The sequence below is a fragment of the Stenella coeruleoalba genome (assembly GCF_951394435.1).
Source record: "Stenella coeruleoalba genome assembly, chromosome: 3".
In the NCBI taxonomy this organism is placed as follows: Eukaryota; Metazoa; Chordata; class Mammalia; order Artiodactyla; family Delphinidae; genus Stenella; species Stenella coeruleoalba.
In genome coordinates, this window is record NC_137148.1 from 163,379,501 (window position 1) to 163,397,252 (window position 17,752).

The 17,752-nt window shown below is 49.7% G+C and overlaps 1 protein-coding gene across 8 annotated transcripts in view; it reads left to right on the forward strand.

The window, feature by feature from the left end:
* Positions 1–17,752, forward strand: part of GATAD2A (GATA zinc finger domain containing 2A) — a 100,798-nt gene that overhangs the window by 12,649 nt on the left and 70,397 nt on the right. For 6 of the 8 annotated variants that reach the window (XM_079916728.1, XM_079916731.1, XM_079916735.1 and 3 more), the window contains exon 1: positions 495–760. The exons of 1 other annotated variant lie outside the window; for it this stretch is intronic. The gene's annotated coding sequence lies outside the window, so the exon portion shown is untranslated. Of the gene's footprint in view, positions 1–494; positions 761–17,752 lie in introns of those variants that run through there. One more of the 8 variants, XM_079916733.1, reaches the window with a different exon arrangement.

A 17,752-nucleotide genomic window follows, 5' to 3' on the forward strand; every position in this document is an offset into this window, starting at 1 on the left:
TTTGAAGTGGGTGGGTCTGGAGCTTACTTTGTAGAACTCTTTACTGCGCAGTAAGAATTACGGTTTCGCCTATCCCCTGGAGGGGAACTTCTGTGTGACGACCCCGCCGGGGGTGGCATTCTAACCTTGGTTTTCAGAAGCAGTTGCCTGAGGTCTCGCAGCTCAGTTGGAGCGAGGTCAGCAGTGAGCGCGTCATGAGTCAACCCTGGGCGCGGCCCGCCCGGCTCTGCCGCGGGTGAGCTGGCGACGACCCCCCTAACCCTGCGGCAGGAGCCCGCCCGAGCCCTCGTGGGAAACCGGCGCGCGGGGCCGGGCGTCCAGTGGAGTGCGGTCAGGAGGGGCGGTGCTTCCGGGGCGGTGTCGGTCTGCCTGACCCCGCCCACCACTATCAGGCCCCGCCCCAACCGACTGGCCCCGCCCATCCGGGCGCGGGCGGGCGGCGTCGCCTTTAAGAGCTCCCCGGTGTTTTGGGGGCCGCGGGCCGGGCGCGCTGACCTGGTGCGCATGTCCCGGGCGGTGACGCCGGCGCCGGGCTCCATGTGTGCGGCCGAGGGGCGCATTATCTGGCCGGCGGCGCGGGCGGGCGGGCGGACCGGCGGAGCGAGCGCCGCGGGCCCGGGCGGCCCCACAGGCGGAGCGAGCGCGCGCGGCCCGGCGCCCCCAGCCCCTCGGCCGCCCGGCCCCGCAGGCGACCCCGACCCCGGCCCCGCGGCCCCTTGAACCTGCGCGCTGTCCTAGGGCCCGGCCGGCCCGCGGCCCGGTAAGTTCCGGACCAAACTTGGCGGGGGGCGGGGGCTGGGGTCGGGGCTGAGGTCTTGCGAGGGAGACTGGAGCGGCAGGGGCGGTGTGGGTTGGGCAGGGTCGGAGGGTCGGGGGGCTGTGAGGGACCCCCTGTGTGAGCATGGAAAAGTGAGAGCGAGCGAGTACTGCTTTTATTCTGGGAGCGTCTTTCTTGCGCTGCCCTGGAAAGTTCCGCGCTCTGACGCCGCCCGGGCACGTGGGGGCCGGGCCGGGCGGGGGTCTTGGAAAGTCGCGTCGTCGCCCCTCTTCCTCCTGCGCTTCCTCTGGGGTCGGGGGAGGGGTCGGGCCGAGAGGCGCAGCTTCCCAGAGGCCGGGACGGGCTGGGGGGCGGTGGCACGTGGGCGCGCAGGGCGAGGGTCCCGGGCGGGGGTCGCGGGCTGGCCGGGCCGCGGCGCTGAACCCCGCGGCGACGGCGACGGCGGCTGCGGATCCCGTGTCAGAATAAGAGTCCCCGCGCGCCCACGCCTGCAGGGCTGGCCCTCCCCCCGCTCGCGCCCTTCCTGCCTGACCCCCGGGAGCCGCGGGACCCTTCCCCCTCTGTGGGTTCCGGCTTTTCACAGGGCTTTACACTTTAAATTTGCCTCCCCATCTAGGCGTTGGCTGTATTGATTTCTTTTTTCCCACCTGGAATGGGTCGGCATCAGTGACTAGACAGCAGCAGCTGGCCTTTTAAAGGGATTATTGCCAAGAATCGGAATTGATCACTTCAACAAGGAAGGGCTTATGGGCAGGGCCCTAGCCTAGAGCGTGATTGACACTTGGTGTGTGCGCAAACACTGGGACCCAGAAATGAATGGGGATCCCTCCCTTAGGAACTCAATGACACATTGGGTGCACGTTTCTGCCCTGCCCTGGGAATTTTGCAGGGACTGCTTAATTTTGTGTATCTGATCCTATGCCTTTAGGTGTGTAGTTCATCCTTATCCTTAGAGCTTTGGATTCTTTAGATCAAAGTCCGAGTGAGTCACTTGCGACTTTAATTTCCTCTTCCTTACCCTTTTACTTCTTTCAGTTTTCTTGGAGTGCACAGTGCTGGTTAAGTCTCTGGTTCTGTATGTCCATTTCACACAGTGACACCTTCTGGCTGTGGTAGCGCAGAGAAACTGAGGGACAGACAGCCTTCTGTGCAGTTGCTTTAGTCTTGGACCCACTGTCCTGTTGATGTTTTTATTTCTTCTGGTAGTGGTTACAAGTTTTCTTTTAAGTTAGATTATGTGCAGTGTTTGCTGGCACCAGATCAGTATGCTGAGTAGCGTGTTAGACCTGACAGCAAGCTGTGGAGGAAGGCTAAAAGATCACACCGGCCCCGATTTGAATGCCCACTGTGTGCTAAGCTCAGTGCACAGACATATTTCAGTGCCCTTAACAATCCGATGGAGGAAGAGAGAGTATAGTCCCCACTTTACAGGTGAGGAAACTGGGGCTTCTGGAGGTCAGGCTGCTTGCCCAAGACTGCTTAGTAGAGAGGCAGAGCTGGGCTTGCGCCTGCCCTGTGGGGCACCAGAGCCTAGGAGCTCCTGTTTGCAAGCCCAGTATGTGAGTATTTTCTGGGAGCTCCTAAAACACAAGGCCATTTATAAATGTCCAGGCTCCAGTACACCTCTGCTTGGAGTTGGGGGATGACCTGGTGACACCATTTCTAGCCTTGCTTTGTCCTCGGAGAGCAGAGTTACCAGCTGGCTTTTAAGAACCAAGCCACAGAGTCACCCCTTTGCCTTGCTTCCATAGCCTGTAACTCAGAAAAGTTGGTCCTTTTCTAGAGGAAGCAGTTTAGGTTGGGGATTTTGAGAGTAATTTGCTAGACCCTTTCCTCAGTTACCCCCCCACCCTTCATCTTTCATCCCCTATTTCTCCCCTAAAATTCTGAAGCTGGGTTTTGCAGAGGATTGCCTCTCATCTTGGATGTGGTGTAGAGAATGGGATTAATGTATTAATGATTTGAATGCATTGTTATTTTCATTCAGATGACGTCATTTTTTTTTTTAATGTCAAGTCATCTCTATTAATGCAGTATAATTTGGCGGATCCTACAATTTTATATTTTGATAGAGAGGAAAGAAATAATGCTGCTTTTGGTAAAAAAAAAAAAAAAAAAGTCCTGGAAGGATTTGTACCAAGATTAGGGGTAGCAGTAGTTTGTTTGTTTGTTTTCTTAACTTTTTGATACTTGTGTTTTATGTTTTTTTTTGTTTTTTTTTGTTTTTCTGCCGTACGCGGGCCTCTCACTGTTGTGGCCTCTCCCATTGCGGAGCACAGGCTCCAGACGCGCAGGCTCAGCGGTCATGGCTCACGGGCCCAGCCGCTCCGCGGCATGTGGGATCTTCCCAGACCGGGGCACGAACACGTGTCCCCTGCATCGGCAGGCGGACTCTCAACCACTGCGCCACCAGGGAAGCCCTATGATTTTTTTTAAAAGAAGGAACATTTTATTTATGTACGCGGGCCTCTCACTGTTGCGGCCTCTCCCGTTGCGGAGCACAGGCTCCGGACGCGCAGGCTCAGCGGCCATGGCTCACGGGCCCAGCTGCTCCGCGGCATGTGGGATCTTCCCGGACCGGGGCACGAACCCGTGTCCCCTGCATCGGCAGGCAGACTCTCAACCACTGCACCACCAGGGAAGCCCGAAAGAAGGAACGTTTTAAATTTAAGTAAAAAATGACTCCAATTCTCAACTGTTTAGTAGTTCTTCTCACTTGTTTTGTATCACTTATTTTGTGACTTTGTGGCATTGCCAGTAGTGATTTCTGTATTGATTTATTCAATAAATATCAATGTGCTTATTGTGCCTCCGGCAACATGCTAGGAATCCCTGCTCAGTGGAGTTTACTGTGAGATTAATGGGAGAGAAATCGTAACTAATCTCATAAACTTGGGGAAACTTACAAGGGCCAAGGAGAGAAGGATGCTGTGACATGGTGAGCAAGACTTGAGAGGGTCTTTTTTCAGCTGGGATCAGAGGACATGTAGGAGCTAAATAGGTAAAGTGAAAAAGGGAGAGCATTTCTGGCAGAGAGAGTGCTTGGGACTGAAGGAAGATCAGTGTGGTTGGAGCAGAGAGAGACAAATGTGCAGGCTCCAGGGCTGAGGCTTCTGGAATTTACCTTGAGAACAGTAGGACCTCATTGAAGAGGATAATACAGGGACCCATGTGATGAGGCTGCATTGGGCCTTAGATAGCAGAAGACTGGAAGATGGCGCCTGAAGGACATGAGGGGGAGAGTAGCGAAGCCATTCTGAAATGTTGGCATTTTCTTGTGTTCTGTTGGGAGAAAATCAAGAATGACCTTCAGAGTCTTGAATGTGTCTGTTTCCAAGAGACAGAAATGTAATGCCCTTACCACTGAATCCAGTTAAGGACTCTTGGTGTGGGTGTGTTAACCTCTGAAAGCATAGGCAACTCAGATGCTTACCTGGAGAACTACCTGTTTGGACTTGGTAGTCCAAACTACCAAGTTTGGACTTTGGGTGTTTCTGTGCCATCAAATGGAATGGAAAAGATTATTTTCCCTAGGCTTATTTTTTTCTCCCTGATGATTGAGTTAATTTATGCTCATTGTAGAAAACTAGGAGGATTATGAAACAGGTGAGTAGGTGAGGTCTTCATGAGCAGTCGTCCTGGGGTAATAGAGTATCATTGGGATTTCCTTGTAATAGTTGTCGGGTTAGGAAGTGCAGCAGAACCAGAAGAACGAGTTGGCAGTGTCATAGATTGAGGCTTACAGAACTGTGCAGCCTGCCAAGTGTGGTTGTTTGTTAGAATGGATGCTCTTGAGTTATTTGAACTGTTTTAGGAGGTGAGTTGGACAGCCTGGCCTCAGATTGCTTTTCTTTCAGGTAGTGAAACTTACTTTATGTGCTAACTGTGCAAAGCTACATCTTTGCCTTGAATTAGGAAGGCAACGTGTTAAGAAGGTTGACGTAAAAAAATACAGGGGACCTGAAGTGGTGGCAGTGAGATGGAAGTAGTGAGACTGGTGTTATGAGAAACAAAAGTACCAGCTGGGGACAGATCTTACATACTTGTGGATTCCGGCAAACAGGATCCAGGACTTCTTAGTCAAGAGGAATGTTAGACCACGGTCTTCTTGCCCCTCCTCTTGCTTTCTAGGCTGTATTTATGACCTCTTTTTGTGTGTGATGAGAATGTAGGTTAGCCTTTTAGAAGACAGAAACTTACTCTAATTGAATACCTGAAGGTAGCCGTAGGAAGTGACTTGAAATCCTCTGGAACCCTCCAGGGTATGTGGGAAAGGGTCTTTGCGGCTTCAGTGCACTGCACTCACTTTCTCTCTCTTGATTTTCACAGAGGTACTTGAATCTTTCAGCCATTCCTTCTGCATCTCCATCTCTAGCCTTGAAACCACTTGACCTGCCTTGCTAGTCAGGTCTTTTGGTTTGAACCTTCAAACCTAATTCATCCTAAATGAGGTAATGCCTTTGAGTACACTTTTAATAAATAGTGCTGCATTATAGGGGCCAGCCAGATCCTCCTGGTGCCAGGGAGGCTGTTGCATATCCAGTACCGCCTGCTCTTTACCATGTGAGGCCGTGGGCCTGTTCCCAGGTAGCAGGTCCCTGTAATGGTGTCATGGGTCAGCCCTGGCTTTGCCTGAGGTTGGGTGTGAGCTCCACCCGGCCACTTCCCTGTGGCTTGACCTTGGTGAACCTTGTCCTCTGTTTCCCATTTCTGAAAAGGGGGTAGTAATGTCTGCCTTAAATGGCTGAGTTGGGAGTGAGATAATAAATGCAAGTGGCATAGCACAGCACCTAGTATGTGTACCTGCTCAATAAATTGGAGTTCAGTGAGTGTACCATCATGACTTTAGCAGATGAGGCAGAGCCCCAAAGCATTAATGACTGTTCTGCTTCTCATGTGTGGAGCACCTCTATGTTTGTGGGACAAACCATCACTGTCTCTGCCCCTTGGAACCACAACCTTGTTCCCACATTTCAGATGGAAGAAGGTGAAGTCCCTACAGAGGGTGATACTTGCCAGAGTCACCTTGCTGATTTTTCTACAGCTGGGACTGGGCCCCAACCTTTCCGATTTCAGACTATGAATGTTTTTCCCACCAGCCTTAGTGCCTCCCTGGTGATACACAATGGCTAGGTTGGTGGTGCCTCATCAGGACAAAGGAGACACAGCCCCTTTTCCTGATCCCGAGCTTGCTGAACCCCACATTCTGATTTTCAGGGTCAGCCCTTCCATTTGTAAGATGTTTGCCAGGCAGATTCTCATGGGGTCCTGCCTTTGAGAACCCAGAGGCGCCCCTGTACCTCTGGCTTTATCACTGAGTGGACTCTGCTCAGGGATGAGAAGTAGGTTGCTTGATGGTGCTTGCAGTGGCAAACAGGAGAGTTTGTTCCCGAATCCTGTCCTCCTTCCGCACTTATAGCTCTCTAGCCAGTTTGGGAATTTGACAGATCTGACTACAGCTTACCACTCTTCAGCATTGGGCAGGTTTTCTGGCCACCTGGCCTCAGCTTTCCCATCCATAGACAGGGACTGTATCTTAATCTCATGGGATGGCTGTGAGGGCAATTGGGAAATGTTTAAAAGTAGTCAGGGATATCCTAGCCCTTGATCCTCCATTTACCTCTGAGACAGAAATCCTTCTCTGGGGAAATTCCCTGGCAGTCTAGTGGTTAGGACTCCTAGCTTCCACTGCAGGGGGCACAGTTCTAACCCTGGTCGAGGAACTAAGATCCCGCGTGTCTCTAGGTGGGGCCAAAAAAAAGAAAAGTAACCAAAAAACAAAATGCTTCTCTGCCCAGAGGACAGCTACATGATGATCCCCCTGGGTCTTAACATCTCAGTTATCACGCACAATGAAACACTCAGATTGAGGAGCTAGATTTTCTTTATAACAAAATTCCACCACAACCTAACAATTTGGAGGTCTTCAGAACTTATTGTAAGGAGATCTCACCTAAAAGGTCAGTCAGGTTATCCGGAAGGGAAGTGAAAAAACCTTGTGGTCTTAAATCTGCATATAATCCCAATATAACATTTCCTACAATCGCAGTTGTTCTGTGCAATTAGCCTTTGAGTCAGTAGCTGTTAAACTTGACTCAACACATTCTTACCTTAGAGGCAGCTGCTCACCATGACCTTGGAGGTGAGCAGGTTTCAGGTCAGTATCTTCGTCACTTGAGTTTCCATTTGGTGGACTTTGTGGCAGTGACAGCATATTTTTAGCTTTCTTGTGTGTTTTGGGCAGGCTCACTCTGCCAGCCAGTTCTGAAAACTTTGCTGCTACAATCTTCATTCATCCACGGAGGAAACACATTTTTTTCGCAATTGCTCAGTGGTGTGGGGAAAGTAGGAGCATGGCAAACTGAATCCTTGGTTTGAAGGTGTTGATTGAATTGGTTGAGTCACTCCAGACCTGTGATATTCTCAGGACTTGCATATCATTGACAACACCTGAACCTCATTTTGTCTTCTCTCCTGCATGTAAAGGGTTAATGCCCACCCCCTTCAATGGTGGGCAGTTCTTTCAGAGGATTCTGGAGTCAGATCCCTCCCTGGGACTCTCTTACACCCACCGGAACCTGGGGAGATTTCGAGGGTTTGATTAGTATTTTCTTTAACACTTTTGTTTGATTAGCTGACCTTCTCAGCAGTTTGTATGTTGGTCATCTGTCTCTTGCCTCTCTCTGCAAACCTTTAAAGTTTTTATTGTTGAGGCTTTTTGTTTGTTTCAACCATACAAGTGACATTTCCCGATGCCAAAGACTGGGGAGGTGGTGGGAGCCTCAGGTGTCAGTAGTAGGCATTTGAAGTTTTTGAAGTTTGCTTTTGAAGTTTTCTTGGTTAAGGATATTAAGGGACTGAGTCTGGATTAAAATGTAATTGTAGCCTTACTGTCAATTTATATTTGTCAGGCAGAGCATTAGAAATGTAACTATTTTTGGTCCTTGGGCAGCAGACAAATGTAACATTCACCTGGGACTAGCTTGCTTCTGTGTGCTGTTTTGCTGAACCCAGCAGGCAGCATACAGACTTCCAGATGAACAGGACAGCCCTTGATGTTGCAAACTGGAAACTGAGGCCTGAGAGGAGGAGTGGCCTGCCCTGGGTTGACTTGCAGAAGACAGAACATAGATCTCTGTTCCCTTCTAGTGCTTCCTGGTCTGATCTCTGTTATCCTTATTTCTTTATGGCCTGGTTAGTTTAGAATTTTTTGTTTTGTTTTAGGTTTCTCTTTTATTTATGTAGTGTAGGTCCATTGGCAGGTTTCCTTCCTCAGGGCTTTGTTTTTTGAGGTCATCATGGTATCTCTGGTGTGAGGGTGGGACAGGACACAGGGAAGAAGAACTCAGGGCTGCTTCTGGAGTCTCAGGGCTGCCTTCAAAACAAAACAAAACAAAAACTCTAGCTGTGTTTCCTGTTCTGGAATTGAGTGGTTGATGGCTTTCAATTTTAAGAGCATTAAACTGCTTTTCCCCATCTATTAATAAAAAGTAATGACACTTATTATTTAGTCATCCTTCGGGTGATCCATTTTGGGTGTCCATTTCAAGATTCAAAAAAGCTAGCCATCAGATCCTGTACGAGGCTCTGATGATCAGCTGTGCTAGTCTGGGGCAAGAGTGAAGGACCTTAACACTCAGATAAGGATGAGTCTAGGACAGCACAAGCTGGCTGCTAAAAAGCTTCGAGGGAGGTTATTTTTTGCATATCCTTTATATGTGGGGAAGTCCATTCTGCCTGCTGAAGTAGTCTTTAAACCATTTCATAGGAGAACTGGTTAGAGGGATTGATCATGTTCTTGGAAGAGAGAAGATTGGGTGGGTGGGGGGTGGCGAGGGGTTCCAGGAGACCCATTGGTGAGTTGGGATCTCAGCTCAGGATTGGACAGTTGGCCTTTCCTGCTGTTGGTGCCATCAGGTACCCACTCACCCCCCTCAGGGAGGATGGAAGGGGTTCCTCTTACTTTCCAGAGATAAGATCAGGTGACCCTGACACAAAAGGCAGCAAGAGTGGACAGGTCGCCACCTGGGGAAGGTACTTAGCATTGGGTGAGCAGATGAGAAACATGCACCTTCTGTGAAGTTTAAGATGGTGGGAGCATGCCCACTTCGTTACCTTGGTTTATTGCAGAAGGGAGAAAGTAACTTAAATTGCTTAGAAAAATTAGGGTCACTTAGAATCAGTTTAACCAGTCTTCTAAGTCTATGAACTAGGGTTGGCTAATTTTTCTTTTAAGTTATTTTAAAAAGTTAACCCATTGACGTAGAAGAGCCTAAGCTACTCCAGTAGGTGGCCTATGGAGTGAAATGCAGTACAGGTGTCTCAGGCCCTGAGATAGTGGGTCTTCGGTTTTAGGGGTGCTGAGTATGAGCAAAGGTGAGGTGAGCTGGGCCCTAGAGAAGGGTGGTCTGAGATCGTGTTTACTGCCTGGGAGAAGGTGGGCATTGGTGAGACCCAGGGCACAGCCTGTGACCCTGGATGGCCACTTTCTGCTTCACTAGGAGAACGTAGTGTGTTGAGGTGTGGCGGTCCCGTGTGACCATCAGGGCTCAGGACCCTCATGAACAGGAGGCACATGTCTTTGACCCTGACAGATCTCGGCTGGCTCTGGGGGCTGGGTGCGGAACTTGATTTGTCCTTGTGTCTCTTCCTCCCCAAAGAAATAGTGCTTTGTGTTAGATGAAAGTGTGATAAATAATGGGTAAAAGAATAAAATATCTGAGGGACTGTCTTGTATATACGAGTTTGTTCTGCTCTGTTCCCAAGAGTGAAGTAGTGATGGATAGGTGGAAATTAGAAGGACGTGGCCCTTAACTTAGCCTGAAAAAGAGCTTTGTAGCAATTAGAGGGACCAGGAAGAGGCTCCATGTGATTCCTGTGCCCCAGGAGCTGGCTGGTAATCAGCATTTTTTTTTTTTTTTGATGTGGACCATTTTTAACGTCTGTATTCGATTTGTTACAATATTGCTTCTGTTTTATGTTTTGGTTTTTTGGCCCTGAGGTATGTGGGATCTTAGCTCCCTGACCAGGGATCGAACCCACACCCCCTGCATTGGAAGGCGAAGTCAACCACTGGGCCACCAGGGAAGTCCCGGTAATCAGCATTTTCTGGATTCTGAGAATTTTCCAGCTTGAGGTTTTGGACACTTTTCCAAACAGACCTAGGGCGATTAAGACACTTCTCTGAAACATCACATGAATTTTTCCAACAGCTGCGGCTTCCTAGTTTGAGAATGTTTCCCTGTTTCATGCATTGCTCAAATGTTTCCAAATCCTGACTCTTCTTGTAGAGTTCAGGGGAGAAGACAGGTGGGTGTCTTACCCAATGACAATACTGGTTTTGAGAGTAGGGAGAGGGGTTGTGGACACAGGAAGGAAAAGGGCCGTGGGGACCTGGCACTTGGAAAAAAAAATGACTTGGGTCTGAGAGTGACATCTGCCTGATGATGACCAAGACACCATCAGGGTCCTGATTTTGAGGTCATGGGTGGGAGTGAGGAATCAGGTGAGTTGGGTGAGGGCAGCAGCCTGGTGCCTCATATGCAGAGCTGGGAGGGCCAGCACATGCCCTGGCCACCACCCACCTTAGGAAGTGCTCCCACAGGGCCTGGGCTGTCCCCCAGCTCCATGTCCCTTGGCCATGTGTCTTCTGCTGTCCTTGCACTCTCCTTGCTGTCTTTGGTCAGAGGACCTGTCTCCTTCCCAATGGTCTGTGTCTGCTCTGTTCCCTACCTCATGCGTGAGTGCTGTGCTGTTCTGATGGAAGGAAAAGATAATTCTGCACATCTGTTCCTTGCCAGGGACCCCTGGTCTGCTCTGTGGAGTGCTAAGAGTGGTTGGCTTGTGTGTACATCTCACACAATGGAAAAGAAGATGAAGAGGTCCTAGTTTATGACCTAGGCTGGCAGTGTTTTTTTTTCCCCTTAGTTTTTTGCTGTGCCCCGCAGCATGAGGGATCTTCATTTCCAACCAGCATCAAACCCACGCCCCCGACAGTGGAAGTGCAGAGTCTTAACCACTGGACTACCAGGGAAGTCCCTGGTAGTGTTGATCAAGTCCTTTAAGCCCCTTCCCTTGGCTTGTATGTACCCTAGCATGTAGGGGCTCAGAAATATGTGCTTCGTCAACCTCTGAGGGTTTTAGTGCCTTTTGCAGAAGGTGAAGATGCACACGAGTCATTGAATTTGCTGTATGGTCCATGGAATGAGGGTTTGCACAACAAGGCTCATTCCTCCAGGAGGTTTCTAGCAATTCAGTAAAGGGCTAAGTTAGTGTGCTCTTGTAAGAGGGAATCGAGGGTGTGCTTGCTCATCTTTGCTTTAGGAAGTCTTCCCGTAGCCTTGGGAAGGATCCAGCCTTAGGATGGCCTTAAGAGTCCGACTTCCCTCGAAGGTGTGGTGGTTCAGATTTGAGCCTGGGTCTGGGAGATGGCTGACCTGCATCTGGATCCCCATTTAACTTCTTAATCCTGTGACCCTGGCCAATCACCTTGACTTACCTTAGCCTCTGTTTTTTTCACCTGTCAAGTGTGGGCATCAATGGCAGTCCCCTGTGTGAAGTGTGGGTAACAGTGACAGTCTCCCAGCGTGAAGTGTGGTTAGTGTTGGTAGTACCTCATTCTGTGGTTATGAGGATTAAATGAAATCAGGTATGTAAAGTACTGGCACCATGCCTGGCACCAAATAAAGAATTTAATAATCATTATCCACTGTTGTACTTTTCTTTTCCTCCTTTAGTAACAAAATCTCTTGTCAACGTGTTAAAGGTGATTCTTTGGATGTTCCTTTGTCAGCAGTGAGCTTTTTTTTCTGCAGCAGTTTGAATCTGTGTGCCCAGTGGTAGCTTTCTCAGTGGAGAATCAGGCCCTCCCCTTTCTGTGCCACCAAAGTCCGATGAACACTGATGAGTCCTGGACCATGGGGGACAGTGGAGCCCCCACTCTAGCAGTAGTGTGACTGGGGTCTTGGGGACAGACCTGCAGTGCCTGGGGCTCAGGCTGGATCTTGGTACTGGATGGTTAGGTAGGACCTAGGTCTGCGTTAGGTGGCTGGTGACAGAGCATGGCAGTGGGATAGGCCTCGGAGGAGGACAGAGGGTCCCTGCAAGGCTGGCCCAATAAAGGTGAGGTGAGTGAACACCCCTACCCTTGCCCCTGTGGCACTACTCCTCCTCTCTCCTCCTCGCCCCTTTTGGTCTGGGAGGGCTAGGGCTGGGACTCGAGGCGACTTCCCAGGGGATTTCGTGCTTTGGGTTGGGTTGTATTGGCAGGACTGTGCTTTGAGAATATTGGAATGAGGTGGACTTTGTGGGCTACTTGGGAGCCTAACCCTACTTAGGACAGTGTTTCTCTGGCATGTGTGGTCTACGTTCTCAACAACTGACAGCTTAGAAGTATACCTTTGCCTGGAAGATAAAGTGTGTGCTGGCCTCGTGTGTGCCCATGTGGTGTCCTGTATATATTGGTTTTGTGTGCACCCTTGTGTGTGCTTGTGCACATGTGCTTATGCACGTGTGTGATGGCTCTATATGTGCTTGTGCGTGTGTGTATGTGTGCAAATGGAGGAAAGACATTTCAGTCCGTGTTGGACATGGGCTTCGTGTGGCAGAGTCCTGCCTTTTGTGGGGTCCCCGGCCCACTCTGGGGTGAGTCTCAGGTAGAGACAAAGTCCCACTGAGGGCACAGCCCACAGCTTTCTTTGGGCTTCTTATTTTAAGTCAGAGATTCACATGACGTTCGCATTGTACCTCATAGCGCATCAGGTTTAGTACTAAAATCTGCTACCAGCAAGGAAATCTCCAACTTGCAGCGGAAGCCAAAACAAAGTGTATTTCAAAATTCTGGTGTCCTTGCCGTTGCACCCCAGGAAGCAGGCCTTTCACTCTTCTAAAGCTTTGGTAGGGCCCGGGGATTTGGTCTTTGCTGCCTCTCTCCTCCAGTAGCCGGCTTCTCTATGTGTCTGACTCTCTAGCACGGTTTCGTTCCTGCTTGCTCCCTAGATGCTGGCTCTTCGGCTGAGTCAAGCAGAACCCTTCCCAGCCAGCAAGGCCCTGTGTCTGCCCAGCACCTCTTCTCCCCAGTGGGCCTTCTGTGAGGATAGAGTGATGGGAAGTGTCTGTGCAAGGTGCTGGGAAGCTCTGATGGCCTAGAGAAGCCTGGTGTAGCCCACCCTCCCCTCTTCCCTACCTCCTCTGAGACCTTGGGAAGGCTCTGCTTCTTCCATCTTGGGCTCATTTTACCTTATAAGGGCTGGGGGCAGTGAGGACAGTCCGATGGTTCTCTGAAACACCCTCCCTGAGGAGCCCCTCTGTTCCTGACCTCCTCTGATCATACTTTTATCGTTGGGTACATTGTCAGGAAGATGTGGTGTCTGTTCATGTCATTTCTCAATTTGTTCTTTTTTTTTTTAATATTTATTTATTTATTTGGCTGCACCGGGTCTTAGTTGAGGCACATGGGATCTTCGTCGTGGCATACAGGATCTTGTTTTAGTTGGGGCATGCGAACTCTTAGTTGCGGCATGTGGTATCTAGTTCCCTGACCAGGGATCGAACCTGGGCCCCCTACATTGGGAACGTGGAGTCTTAGCCACTGAAGCACCACGGAAGTCCCTCTTAATTTGTTCTTAATTGGCTTATGTAGTGTAAGCCACAATTTACTGATAAATGTTGCCATCGTTGTAGTTTCTTCCTTGGAACTTTGCAGCATTTTAATCACTCATGCAGTTTTTGTGATCCTTGTGATACATCATCAGAGTTTGTGGCAATGATGAAGTGTCTGGGGCTGGGAACTGGCTTGTTGGCCTGGACCTTGCCATGAGGCCTCGGGACTCCTGGGCTGAACACGTGGCCTCAGTCACGGCCATCAGTGCTGTGATGTGGTTGTTGGATGGCTCCAGCCACGTGTCAGAAGTTACTAGATGGTTTTGACTGTTTGACCTGGTTCCTGACAGATAGAGAAACTGAATTCTGCCTCTTAGGAAAGCTTGGTTGCTCAGATGGTTGTAGCTTGTTTTGTATTTGAAGACCCAGCATCAGACTGGATTTCCAGAATTCGACCAAGGCCACCCTTCTGTCCAAAACTCAGCTAGGGGGCATCTGGAGGTTTGTGTGTGAACAATGCTGACCTTGCCGCCTGCCTGGGTACTCACTAGCTGCTCTGGATTTGGATCTAGGCGGACCCTTTGGTGTTCTGGAAAGTACCACCTTACATAGATCTCAGTTACTTGTTCTCAGTCTCCTGTTGCCTGCCTGGAGGATGGGACCCTTCATGAGGATCAAGGTGGCAGAGGCCAGCTGAGGCTCCAGGTCCGTCCAGCAGTAGTGGGACAGCTGGTGGGTGCTTTCCTTGGTAGTGAGCAGACAGTAGCCCTGCCTCCCAGGAAGTGCCCAAGTGCCACAGGGGCCCTTCTGGGCAGGGGTGAGGGGATGGGGGAGTAGGGGAGTGCGTTTTAGAGGTGAAAACTGGAGGTCCTCTCCTGGACTGTGTGGTCTGCCAAGTTTACATTTCTTTTTTTTTTTTTCTTAATTTATTTATTTTATTTTTGGCTGTGTTGGGTATTCGTTGCTGTGCACGGGCTTTCTCTAGTTGCGGCGAGCGAGGGCTACGCGTGGGATTCTCATTGCAGTGGTTTCTCTTGTTGTGGAGCACGGGGTCTAGGCACGCGGGCTTCAGTAGTTGTGGCACTCAGACTCAGTAGTTGTGGCTCGCAGGCTCTAGAGTGCAGGCTCAGTAGTTGTGGCACATGGACTTAGTTACTCCTCGGCATGTGGGATCTTCCCGGACCAGGGCTCGAACCCGTGTCCCCTGCATTGGCAGGCAGATTCTTAACCACTGCACCACCAGAGAAGTCCCCCTAGTTTACATTTCTTTGGTGATATTTCTGCCATCCTACCTGCTGCTACCTGACCAAAATAGTCTTATCTTGGACCTTACAGGGATAAGCTTTGTGAACTACTTTTAGATTTTGTTTGGATTTCAAGACCATGAAGTTTTTTCCTTTAGGCCCAGGTAGGTCTTCATTTATATACAGTGGGGCCAGCACAGAACACTGCTCCCTCCATGCTCCTGAACAGGTTTTCCCTTCTCTATTCCAGTTCTGGAAAGTGAGATACCGGTTCTTAAACTTGTAGGGAGCACCTGCCCTAGTTACCAGCTTGCGCCAGATTGCTGCTTGTTCACCAAGACTGCCTGTTTGAAGATGGCTGGTGAGGAAGTATAAACTCTGGGCTCAGCCTATGGCCTTCATGTTGCTCCTCAGAGAGACTTGGGGTGATGTGCAGGTCTTTGCCCTGTCCATGAATATGCAGGTCATGGTTGGTGCCCGTGTCATCACAGAGTTGGGGTCTGTCTTTACGGCATAGAGAAGGTGCTCAGCTGGTGGCTTTGCTTCTGCTTTCTCAGCACACACAGGCCCACGGCCACAGGACCTGGGTTGAGGCAGCACATGGCGCCTGTGGCCAGGGCCGGGACCCCTCAGAGGCAGTGGAGGACACCTAGTCCTCCACTTGGTGAAAAAAGGATTCTTGCTTTTCCGGGAGATTGTGTGATAAATAAGGTGTTGCTTCTTTAAAAACAAACTCAAGAAAACTTGCCACAAGAATGGAATGGCTGGAGGTTTTATTTCTTGACATGAAAATAAATACTGATACAGCTGGTTGACATGCTTTGTGACGTGGAGGCCACCTGGATGGTGCCTTCTTGGCAGTGAGGCCCGCTGCTTTGGGAACCTCCTGTTCAGGCCACCTGCTGTAATGGAGATCTTCTGTGGTTGGGGCTTTTTGTGATCCTCACTCTCAAATTTTTCTGTTCCGAGTGGTCCTGGAGACTCAGTTACCTCCTCAGCCTCCCCCTTGTTAGTCGTCCCAGGAGGACACTATATTTTGCAGTCACAGGCCACACAGGGACATGTCTGTTTGGAAAGGAGACTGCCTGTTTGCCCAAGCCAAACTAGGTGGGGAAGCCCAGAAAATCATTTTTGCCCTTCTTATTCTGGAGCAGTTAACCAAAGTGATAATTGAGGTGCTATGGGCGTTTCTATCTGAAATTATTGGTAATGAACCAAATGTCCTCCTCCTGTTGGAGTTGGGTACCTCATGTGGGGTCATTTGGTGTCACTGTTTTCCCACATAGCATCCATGGACTTGGCCGGTGTGGTGACTGACTCCCCTGGGCCTGGCTTTGTGTCAGCCTCACAAGATAAGTGGGTTTGGTACTCAGACCTTGAGGGGATGCAGTGTTTTCCTCTTCAGTGACATTGATTGCTGAGTGCATTGTTGGGGCTAGTTGTCTGTGTCTCTGTTGTCTTTTGAGTTTGACGTGAGTTTGACGTGTCCAGAACTCAGGGCTCACACCGCCAGTGGGCCTGCGTAAGGGTTTCTGAGTCTGGCTCAGGTGCTCCAAGGAATAGGTTTGGGTTGTGCTGTGATATCTCTGGCTTCCACATATAGGAAAAGATTGTGCCCAAGACGAGTTAGTTATCTTTATCGTTCATCTAACAGGGATTTCTTGACTCCCTTGGTTCATGGCTGTGAGATGGGGCTGGAATAGGTGTGTCCTGGGGAGACAGAGTGCTCTGGGAGGCAAGAACTGGGGTGATGAGACCTGGCATACTTGAAGTCCATCTGAGGTATAACATTAGATGCTGCTTTCATCTCACTATTGTAAGTCTTTCCAGTATCTTTTTGTGCAATTTATTTGGGGAGTGGAGGGAAGGACTGGTTGATAGTAGAACATGTCAGGGACATGGCTGGTCTGGGAAACAGGGTTCTAGAGCCATGCTTTTTGGCTGTGGGTGTACCAGACCCATGGGCCTTGTTCTGTACACACTAAGCCCTCGAAAGGTTAAAATGATTTGTTCTACCTCAAAGAGACATTGTACTGAGTGAAATACGCCAGACAGAAAAGGACAAATACTGCATGATTCTATTTATATGAGGCACCTAGAGTAGTCAGATTCATAGAGACAGAAAGTAGGATGGTGGTTGCCTGGATGGGCATGGGAGGGAGGGAAAAATGGGTAGTTAGTGGGTAGTTAGTTAATGGGGACAGAGTTTCAGTTTTGCAAGGTGAAAAAGTTCTGGAGATGGATGATGGTGATGGCTGTACAACAGTGTGAATGTACTTAATGGCACTGAACTGTACACTTAAAAATGACTAAGGCCAAAATATGATTAAGACAGTAAATTTTATGTTATGTGTATTTTAGCACAGTAAAAAAAAAAAGGAAAAAAACCCAGAACCTTTCTGAATTCAGAAATAGCCTGCCTCCTTATGAGAGCATGCATGCATTTTTAAAAATAAATTTATTTATTTATTTTTGGCTGCATTGGGTCTTCGTTGCTGCACGCGGGCTTCTCATTGTGGTGGCTTCTTTTGTTGCGGAGCACGGGCTCTAGACACGTCGGCTGCACTAGTTGTGGCATGTAGGCTCAGCAGTTGTGGCCCACAGGCTCTAGAGCACAGGCTCAGTGGTTGTGGTGCATGGGTTTAGTTGCTCCGCGGCATGTGGGATCCTCCCTGACCAGGGATCGAACCCGTGTCCCCTGCATTGGCAGGTGGACTCCCAAGCACTGCGCCACCAGGGAAGCCCGGCAGGAGGATTCTTAACCACTGCACCACCAGGGAAGCCTAGAGCATGCATTTTTATCCTCCAAGAGTTAGCTTAGGGAGAAATGAACAGAGACACTCACATTTTGATGGTCTACCTTATGCCAGATACTAGGGGCTTTAAAAAAAAAAAAAAAGATATACATGGTTCTAGAAGGCTCATTTTAACATCATCTTGGGAGCGTGATTCCATGGGTGTTCTTTGGTCCCTAGAGCGGTGGGGCCTGGATGTACTTCCTCCCCTCAGTAGAGTCACACAGAACTAGAGTCTGCAGGAGATTTAGGAGGACAGTCCAGGAACATTTGAGATCTTCTCTCCTCCAGTGCTCAGCGCAGAGATTGAAGGTGTTCCTTGGTTTTCTGTGGCT